The sequence below is a fragment of the Mus musculus genome, chromosome 14 (assembly GCF_000001635.26).
Source record: "Mus musculus strain C57BL/6J chromosome 14, GRCm38.p6 C57BL/6J".
Lineage (NCBI taxonomy): Eukaryota > Metazoa > Chordata > Mammalia > Rodentia > Muridae > Mus > Mus musculus.
Window position 1 is genome coordinate 68,804,905 of NC_000080.6, and position 10,040 is coordinate 68,814,944.

Genomic DNA, 10,040 nt, shown 5'->3' on the forward strand with positions numbered 1-10,040 from the left:
ACATTTTACTCATGATGTGTATCTACCTGTTGTCTGCAGCTTTTAATCAGTCATTCTCTTCTTACCATGTTAACTTTAACTTCTAAAACTTCATGGAGTGCTACTTACTAATTATACAGGGCATTCCTGCTTATTTCTGAGTTTCCAGTTGTGTTGTTCTGTGACTAGCTCAGTTAATGCTTCCCTCCTTTCTGTCTTCCCAGAAGCAGGAGGCTACAGGCTGCTGGTTATGCTATTAACTGAAAGCCCCAGAAGTGCATCCAGGTTTGTGCTACATTGTCCTTCATATGCTGGGTTTACCTGGGGTTTCTTATTTCTTAGTTCCTATCATCTTAAAAATATAGGTAAAAAGATTAAGCACAGGTAAGGAATTGCAATTGCCTTTAACTTAAAGAGGGAGAAGAATCTTTCCCAGTATATGACTATTCTATGCAGCATGATGAACAGACATGACCTGAGATGACCTCCTCTTCTACAGGACCCTGATATTCTGTTAGGAAGGAAGACATGATGGTGGAAAAAAAAGATGCCTAAGAGTATGGCTCATGCCTACTTCAGAGGATACATCTAGAGTTTCTGTAATTGTTAGGCTGGATGCTGTGATTTTCTGATACAGGTGATGTCAACCCAAGGAAGCTGTTTTCTATTCTTAGTTTGATGAGGATTTTTTTTCCCTTAAAATAAGGAATAAATGCTATGATGCCACCAGAACCCTTGTGGCACCCACTGAGAAGATATCATAATGTGTTTGATTTTTCAATTAATATGTTAATCTAGAGTAATAGATTCCAATTGTTGAATCATTCAAGCACTCCCCAGGATAAGCCATGCGTGGAATGTGGTTTTTCTGTTAATCTATCCCTGTGGTTAATTTGAAAATATTCTGCTCATTTATTTCTTTCACTATTGTGCACAAATGAATCTGTAGGGTTTTTTTGTTTTGTGTGTCTCTGAGTGTGTGTGTTTGTGTGTGTGTGTGTGTGTGTGTGCTACCCTTCTCCAATCAATTTCATAAACTCCATAGCCACACGGGAGGAGTTATGAGGCATCTCATATTTTTCTGCTGGGATACCTTACATGGCATTACTTGTCCCTAGATCAGGTAGATTTGTTCCCCTTGAGGCCTGGTTGTCTCATTTAAGTGATAGGTCAGTGCATTTTGTGACTCTTTTTCTCTTCAGGCTTACTGTCTCTTGAAATGATGGTCATTGGTCTATGTTATAGAGAAATCGGTTTATCTTCCATTACTTTTACTAACACATAAACTTTGCTAAACATTTTATTCATGGACTATTTTTTTCAGTTTTGAAGTTTTGGTTATATTTACATTCTTTTCTCAACACAGCATCATCTCATTTAATTGATTTCCTTTTTCCATTGCCTGGTTTTTTTTTTTTAATGGACTTTTACAATGGACCTATCACTTAAATGAGACACCGGGCATATCTTGCCTCATTCTCCAACATAAACTCAGTTCCATAGGCTCTCTGAATTTCTTCCAATAAAATTATTTACTGTTTAAAAGAATCTTATTCTCTTTTGCTGCTTGCAATCATGAAGTGCTTTTATTGGCAATTTATAATGCCATGCTATGGATCTAGGGATTATAGTCTATAAAATTTCTGCTTTATGAAATCTGTAGATATTCCCTCCCTTTGGTCTAAAACAGTACATTTTTATTAACAATAAGTTTTTGCTTATTTTCAGTTTACTAGACACCAGAGTTTAGACACCAAACTTATGTAACTCTAGCTTTTTGTTCAGTGTTATGTTCTTTGGCTTCTTAGTCTCAGATATAAGTCGATCTAAGGCTATAGTGTTGCTATAAATCTGACCAAGCCTTGACCATTTCACTAGTGCACCCAGATGTTAGCATCTGTAGGCATTTCTTTTAAGCCAGTTCCTCCAGAGAAGAATTATACAGTTTCTTGCCAAGGGAGATAGAGGGCTGGCTGCCAATATGCTGGCTTCAGAGTATCAAAACAGAGCCAAGATTATTCCCATTAGACATATATTTTCTCTGCATCCCCCTATTTTATATGCATTGCTTAACCTCTGGCATAGGATAGAACATTTTGACCTCTCCTTATGTACTAGTCACTATCTTCTGAAGTGATCTCAAGATAGGCATGCAGTTGACTGGAGTGGGAGGGAGCTAGGGTATTGAGATTCACTAAAGTCCATTATATAGACTTTAAGCCCTCTGATTTGTGTCACATCCCTTCTTTCCTCCTATCCAGAGAGCCTATAGTTCGTTCAGAGATCTATGATTCAATGACCATCCTTCTAGTTCACATCTTCTCAATAGTCCTTTGTGTGTCTGCTCCTCCAATAGGTAAAGCAGGAAACTTTTACTTTCACACAATTTTATCCTTTGTCCCAAATATACTCAGATCTCTGACTCATGTTCTTCTCAGTTCTCTCTCTCTCTCTCTCTCTCTCTCTCTCTCTCTCTCTCTGTTTGTGTGACAAATCATGTTCTAGCTACCTTAGGAGCCTAGAAGAGACTTAGCAGAGGGGCAGAACCACCACAGAGGGCCTCTTTGTAAGATATTATGTAAGCCAATATGTCAGGTGGAAGCTGCTACATAGGATCTTTACCAAAGCAATGCTTGCTAGGAGCATGCAAAGCTAGCCTGGGGAAAGCTACAGGTAGACTGTAGAATAGAAGCATGGGTTAAATCAAGGGAGGTCACAGGGGTTGATATTTCCAAGGTCCTGGTGGCCTGGCCCTAATACTCTCATGTCCAAGCAGTAGGGCATGGAACCAAAGAAGATAATCTGAGATAAAAAGAAGCCTTGAGGTTTAGCATTGTTTTCCTTCTTGGGTTTTGGAATTACATAGGGTCTATGTAGTAATAAGTGGTCTCTAGAGGAATAGAACCATTTAATACTGGAAGCAAAGCTTAATTAGCCATTTTAATAGGAACTTGAAAGATAAGAATGGTGAGAACAAAATGCACAGTTGATGCTCAGCACATGAAAGGAACAAGAATCAGAATTATTTGCATGATATTCTATCTGACAAGCAGTTGTGAGGGTTAAAGATGTCAGCACCACTAATGTGAAACTTTATTTTTCAATTAAGTAAAAGTTTAGCCTACAGCAGTTTTGATATTCCAGAGTCATAAGTCACTTGCTTCTCAGACTCGTGGCTGGGGAGGATTTATCTCATGCTTTTGAGGCTCGCCAGTATTGGTGCAGACAAGACTCCAGACTTTGGACTTTTGAGATATGCTGCAAGAGCTTGGGACTTTGGCACCGTTGGGATGAAATTAATACTTTGCATATGAGGAAGACATGGACTTTGAGGTCCAAGAGAGGAATCTGAAGGTTTGAAATGTCTTTCAAATTTCATGCTTGGGAAATTTAATCCCCAAGATTATATGTTAGTGATATTTTGGAGATAGGATATTTCTGAGAAATTGTGGCTTGGATGAATGCCCTCCTGAGGTCTACATCTTAAAGATTTGGTTTACAGTGACTCTCCTAGAAGTTAGTAGAATTCTCAAAGGTAAGAAAAAGCATCAGGAGGTCCTTAGGTCATTGAGAGCATGCTCTTGAAGTTAATCGTGGAACCTGGCCTGTTCCCTTTTTCTGCTTCCTGGCTAATGATGTGAGCAACTTCACCACATTCTCCTATGTGTGCTGCCTTACCACAGGGTCAAAGCAAAGTAGACAATCAATCTCCTTCTGAATCAATTATCATAAGAGTTTCATTGTAGTCACCGATGGCTTACTAACACAAAAGGTAACTGTAATAAAATGCAGTTATTAGGGTGGTGGGTCTCATGACGCAGTTAGTGGCTTTTATAAGAAGAGGAAGAAATAAGAAAAGATGCTTATTGTATCTCACACTTGCTGCATCCAGCCAGGGGAAAAATCCTTATCAAACTCCAAGTGGGCACTCACATCGTGTTCTCAGAGCTCCTAAATTACGATTTAAAATAAAGAAAATTTCTTTGTTATGATTTACCTAGTCTGTGATATGCAGTCATAGCAACAGGCAATGAACCAATAGACCTTCATAACTATACATAACTTTGTCAGGTCAGGAAAAGAATCAACTAAAAATTGATAACTCATATTGGACAGAACATAACCCAACTAGACTTTAACCCAGGAGAATATCAAACTGAGCATTCAATAGAAGCCCAAGGTGACAAACAAAGTTTTCTCCAAGTAGATCAACCATTATTCAACCACCACAGCCCTCAATGCTGTGCCTAGCCTTTCTCCCTACATGACCCCAACACTTAGTCAGCACTCTTGCGTTCCAAGGTCAATATTCCTGTCTCGAGCAAAATTTCATCTCTGAAGGCCTTCAAATGCAACAGAACTTGATTGCAAAGATGAAAGAGCCGCTTAACAGATGCAATGAGGAAAATTAAAACAATTGGGCACCCTTTCTACAGGGAATGAAACTATTTTCCCTAAGACCCATACAAACCCAGAGCTGGCAACAAACTGAAATGAAGAATGACAAAGCAAATCCGCTCTTACATTTGGAACTTATAAAAAAAAGAGAGAGAGAGAAATGAAGAAGAAGAAGAAGAAAAATATTTTTTTTAAAAACTAATTTTCATTTCTAAATGTCATTTATCTCTTGGGTAAAAAAAAAAAAAAAATTCTACTGCTCTAAAATTGCTTATCAAATTCTCCAGAGATATTTTTGGTGTAGAAACACAAATGACATTTTAATGTCAATGACCCCAATTCTTATGTTTTAATGAATTTTTTCATAAAATACAATAAAGTAAAAGTAAAAAGAAAAAATGGAGGAAAAATCAAATCAAATAAAAGCTATAGAATAAACTCAGCTATCACATCTTACTGGACTATAATATGTGTGTTTGGCAGGGTCTTAACTCACTGAAGAGAATTTTGTCAAGGAGTTATTTATAAAGTATAGCAGATGAGGTCCTTTGAAGAAATAAGACCACTATGATGTGAGTATATCTACACTGACATAGGATAATCTTCATAAGGAATTGGTCCATGTGATTAAGGGGGTCTGAGAAGTCCTCATAGCATCAGTCAAAAAGATGGAGTCAAGAAGAACTGGTGAGGCATGATTGCCTGAGATCAATGGTCTGGGAACCAGGAAAGGTACTACTGTGCATTTGTATCTGCAAGCTGGCAAGCTCCATGGCCCAAGAGGAGTCAATGTGTCACTGTGAGTCTAAAAGAGGGAATGACTGATGTCCTGGCTCAGCAGTCAGACTAGAAGAATTCCTTCTTGTTTAGCTTTTTTCTTCTATTATTTTTTTTTAACTAAATGCATGAGGTGAGCCACATCTAATATACCTTTATATGGATCAATTCCTCATACACACACCCAGAATAATGTTTGAACAAAGGCCTTGGTGACTCATGTGTGGGGAGCGGGTGTGGCGGCAGTCCCAAAGGCGCCAGAGACTGCAGCTAAGTCATATGACTTTCACCTGACTTCCTCATATAAGACACAAACATCTTGAGTGCTGCGCAGGTGTACCAGGATTCAGGTGAATCCAATTTGGTGGAGATTTGCCCCTGCTGCCCTGATTAGCTGAAGCTGCGTGCCTGGTGAGGTGGCGTGGCCTGCTGTGCGTGGATGGGAACTGAGAGTATAAAAGAGTGAGAGGCCCAGGGTTGGAGGGAGATATAAACAAGGGAGATATATAAACAAGGGAGATATAAACAAGGGAGATATATGGAGAAAGAAGAAACAGGACTGAATAAACGTGTGCAGAAGGATCCTGCTGTGGCGTCGTTCTTGCTGGCCAGTTGGGGGCGCGCGCAACAAGTGGGGCCGAAACCCGGGAAAAGAAACATCTTCAGGCATGAGCGAAGACCCCCTGCTACAGGAAGGATTCAGAACTGCATCACTGGGAAGGAGCGGTTAATAAAGGTTCCCGTAAAACAGACTGTTGAGAAGGATCTGGCATGGATTCAGAACTCTTCAGCTGGGGAACGGTACTGATGAAGAGAAAGAAGAAAGATGAAGACTGAATAAACTGCTGTTAGAAGGACTGGTGGTCGCATTGTTCTTGCTGGTCGAGAGCAGGCGCGACAATTGGTGGCCCGTACGGGGAACGGACTCCCCCACCAAGTTCAGAACTTTCAGCAGTCAGTGGTTGCCGGCAGGGTAAGTTCACGGTGAGTGAAACTTGCGACCCCAGGAGTTTGGGAAGGACCTCGGATAAAATAGAGGTGAGCATAAATTTGCCAGGAAGTAGGCACAAAGTAACCCAGGAGTTTGGGAAGGACCTTGGATAAAATAGAGGCAAGTATAAAGTTGCCAGGAAGCAGGCACAAGGTAACGATAGGTTCCTGGCTTTGGGACAAGATAAGGTTCATGGTTTCAGGACAGATTAAGGAACTATGATAACCTCAGTGTAGTGATCAATAGATCCTCGCTGTGTAGTTATGCTTTTTTCTCCCGTTGACCCTTTGTGGGTAGGTCTGATAGTTTTGGTCTTGTTTGTTCTGATATATGGACTCTGTAACTGTTTGAATCGAGAGACAGTCAAGACAGGTCAGAAAATCCTTACAGAGCAACAAGAAATTATGTCGGAAGAGGAGAAGGGCTTAAAAAGAAAAAGGAAAAAGAAAGGAGACACAGTGTTATCAGGTGGTCAGGAAGGACGAAATAAAAGAGCCGAGGTGGAGGAGGAAGGCGAATTAGCTTTTGTGCCGCCTCCCTATGCCTCCTCAGCAGCCACCTGTAGGTGGACCTTCTGTCCGGAGATTTGGAGAGGATCGAGTAGATCAGGTGTTGATGTGGGCGAGAGGGTCTGTTTGTGTGTTTCCACAGGACCAAACAGAACCTCTTTGGGTGCCGGAGAGATTGGTGAGACGCTGCAAGAATGAGCGTCCTGATCCAGTTGCCCCTGTGGATGTGGTGGATGATCCCACAAGCACAAAGGATGGAGCCGAGATGAGAGATCCTTTCGGTATTCCAGAAGCCGATACCAGCTCGACATGACATTCAAATTTTTCCATGCCTTTTTGATCCCTGAATTCCCCTTATAGAGATAGCCGCTCTGGCTATCTATCCCTTGCTTCAGGGAAGATGAGTAGGGATGAGAGCCCTGGGATGTATGCTTGTTATAGTGTGTGTGTTTTGTGTTTGGCACATGTGTTAGGTGCAGAGTGTGCGGGCCCGCACTTTCGCCATGGTAGCGTAGGCTTTTGCTGCAGTGGAGGCGGGACAATCTCCTCAGATTTGGTTTGCCGCTCTAAAAGAAATTATGCTGCGTTATGCCGTGGGGTGCGAGGCTAAGCACTGCACAGAGGATAGCTTGCTGTTGGCATCCTGTGGAAGGCATGTCTGATTGCATGAAGGTTCAGTGTCCTAGTTCCCTTCCCTCAGGAAAAACGACACGGGAGCTGGCCAAGACCTCTCTGGGTGATGAGCCTAAGGGATGGTTTTGTGTAGGGCCCCTATGCTTGCACACTGGGGATCAGACCTCTACCTTCACCCATGAGGCTTGCTTGCAGCAATTAAGATCTGGCCATAAGTTAATTAACATCCTGGCCTTTTGATGCACCTGCCGCAAGCAAAACACAATCTCCCCAGGAGTGGCTTGGCATGATTGAGAGGTAGTCAGTGATAAGACTCCCTGGGCATGTCACCAACCTAAGACAGGGATCAAACCAATGCTGTTTGTCACCCAAGGACGGGTAAGGGGCATGGCTGCTGGGGGCTATCTACAGACATTCTCTCTGCCAAAAAAGAAAAAAGGGGGAATTGTGGGGAGCGGGTGTGGCGGCAGTCCCAAAGGCGCCAGAGACTGCAGCTAAGTCATATGACTTGCACCTGACTTCCTCATATAAGACACAAACATCTTGAGTGCTGCGCAGGTGTACCAGGATTCAGGTGAATCCAATTTGGTGGAGATTTGCCCCTGCTGCCCTGATTAGCTGAAGCTGCGTGCCTGGTGAGGTGGCGTGGCCTGCTGTGCGTGGATGGGAACTGAGAGTATAAAAGAGTGAGAGGCCCAGGGTTGGAGGGAGATATAAACAAGGGAGATATATGGAGAAAGAAGAAACAGGACTGAATAAACGTGTGCAGAAGGATCCTGCTGTGGCGTCGTTCTTGCTGGCGAGTTGGGGGCGCGCGCAACACTCATGGTACAGTTAAGTTGATACATAGAACCATCTTTCAAAGCATCCTCTTGGAGCTAGAAATGGTATTCCTTTCCCGGGATAGGAATATCCAATGACTATTAGAGCTTCTACTCCTGGAAAAGGATCCATAACATGGTCTCCAGAATTTCGGGGTTCTTCAGAAACCTTTAGAAAGGAAATCAAGAGGAACTAGCCCTCAGTTCAGCTTTCTTCAAAATAAAACAAGATAGGAATGAGGATCTAGGGTTTAAATGAGTAAGACAGAACTATTCTGTACTATCGCCTCAGGTATCTGAAGACACCATGGAAGTTATAAAATCAAGGCTAGAAGCTGTAGTCATGTGCACTTCACACAGTATGTGAAGCATGTCAATTCATCTATTCTTGAATCAATGCAGGAACTGAGATCCCATCTGCACACCCCGAGTAAGAATTCTCAACCTTAATGTCCAGCATGAATATATCTTTGTGGTTTTATGTTTCCATGGGTGATTCTTTCCTCTCACTTAACGATGTTACCTTGAAGTTGGTGTTTACATAGCTCTCTGGGAATTGTTCTACCTTCCTTCTGTTGCTGTCACAAAACACTCTAAAGCAACTTAGAAGAACAAAGGGTTTGTCTGGCTTATACTTCCAGCTCACGATTCATTATTACGAGAAGTCAGGGCTAGAACTTAAGCAGGAAATTGAAAACAAGAACTATTAAGAAATACTATTTACTAGCATACTCACAGGCTCACGTTTAACTAGGTTTTCTTTTCTTTTTTAATATTTTTATTAGGTATTTTCCTCATTTACATTTCCAATGCTATCCCAAAAGTCCCCCATACCCTCTCCCCCATAACTAGGTTTTCTAGATAGCCCAGGGACACTGGCTCAGGTAATGGTGCTTCCCACAGTGGGCAGAGCCCTCCTTCATCAATCAACAATCAAGAGAGTCTCCCACAGACAATCTCACAGTCCAGTGTGATCTAGGCACTCCCTAAATTTGACACTCTCATCTTAAATGACTCTAGGCAGTAACAAGTTGACAGTTAAAGGAAACCGATGAGAAATAACAGTCCTGTTTAGATAATAAGCTGCAAATTGTTTTTCAGAACCCTATATAGGATAGGGCTCATTGTTAAGTCTCTTACTTCTTATTAGAGAGGCCCAGGAGCTATCACAGTTCTCAAATAAAAGGATTTTTAGATAAAAAGTGTACATGACTTTAAACATTTGCCTGGCCGTTATTTTCATTAGGTTTATGTTAACTATGGATGTGTTTTCCTGTTTGCACATACAGTCTAACCTATATTACTCTTCAGCACATTATAACATGAATCTATCCTCATATATTTTTCCAGTACCATGCTCTCAGAACAGGAAGGACTTCCTAGCTTAGGGAAATCAAGGTGAGAAACTGATGGTTATCTTCAGGGAGAAACATCTCAACCATATTATTTCAGCTTAGAGTCCCCTGGCCTGAAGCAAGGCCTTCAGTTAGTTCTTGTCTTTATTGACTCATTCTGAATGTTGGATTTTCATTTTAGACACTCTGAGGCGACAGAGAAGTAATGATCATGACAACATGTGCTGCATATGTGACAGTGAGAGTACAGAAAAGCCCACTTAGTTCAGAACCCACACATGGGTGATTTATACTAAATACTCCATACCACAGTGATCATTGTGAATTTTTTTAAGATGACAAATTTGCAACACAGATAATGTAAAAAAAACCTAACCTTTTGCTTCACGGTTACTAAGTGGCCAGAGAGAGGATGTTAACTATTGTGAAAATTGCAGGCTTTTGGCTCTCCTACATCCCTGCCCACAGAGTCAAAAGTCTAGGAAAGGCTGTGCCATCATCCATGAGAACCACTGCTTCTGTTTCATCATGTCAATGATAATTAGTCTTGCAAGGTATGACAGACAGAGAACTTCTA

The 10,040-nt window shown here is 41.5% G+C and overlaps 1 long non-coding RNA gene across 1 annotated transcript in view; it reads left to right on the plus strand.

Moving 5' to 3' along the window:
- The first annotated feature begins 201 nt into the window (after window positions 1-201).
- The window catches only part of Gm31281, a 34,182-nt gene continuing 24,343 nt past the window's right edge, over window positions 202-10,040 (plus strand). The window contains exon 1 of the long non-coding RNA XR_383536.1: window positions 202-264. This is a non-coding gene — a long non-coding RNA (predicted gene, 31281). The remainder of the gene's footprint in view (window positions 265-10,040) is intronic.